Source organism: Penaeus monodon, chromosome 32 (genome assembly GCF_015228065.2).
Source record: "Penaeus monodon isolate SGIC_2016 chromosome 32, NSTDA_Pmon_1, whole genome shotgun sequence".
NCBI classification, from domain to species: domain Eukaryota; kingdom Metazoa; phylum Arthropoda; class Malacostraca; order Decapoda; family Penaeidae; genus Penaeus; species Penaeus monodon.
This window is the reverse complement of record NC_051417.1, coordinates 34,078,465-34,078,696: the sequence shown is the minus strand read 5'-3', so window position 1 is coordinate 34,078,696 and position 232 is coordinate 34,078,465.

Sequence of the window (232 nt, the reverse complement as noted above, 5' to 3'; positions counted from 1 at the left end):
ATTTTATCCGTTTTATCATTTAGATACCTGTAATTCGGAAAAAAAGAGAACACGAGCGCCTAAAAATATACCGAGCAACAAGGTAACACATCTGTATTTTGGATATCCCGAAAATACCATTATATTGCCAATCAGAGACTGGAATTGGGAGCAAATATTTTTTTTGTCCAGTCCCGTTCCTGGTTCGTTAGGAGATGAGTTTTGATGTGAACTGTGTGAAAAAAAAAAAAAA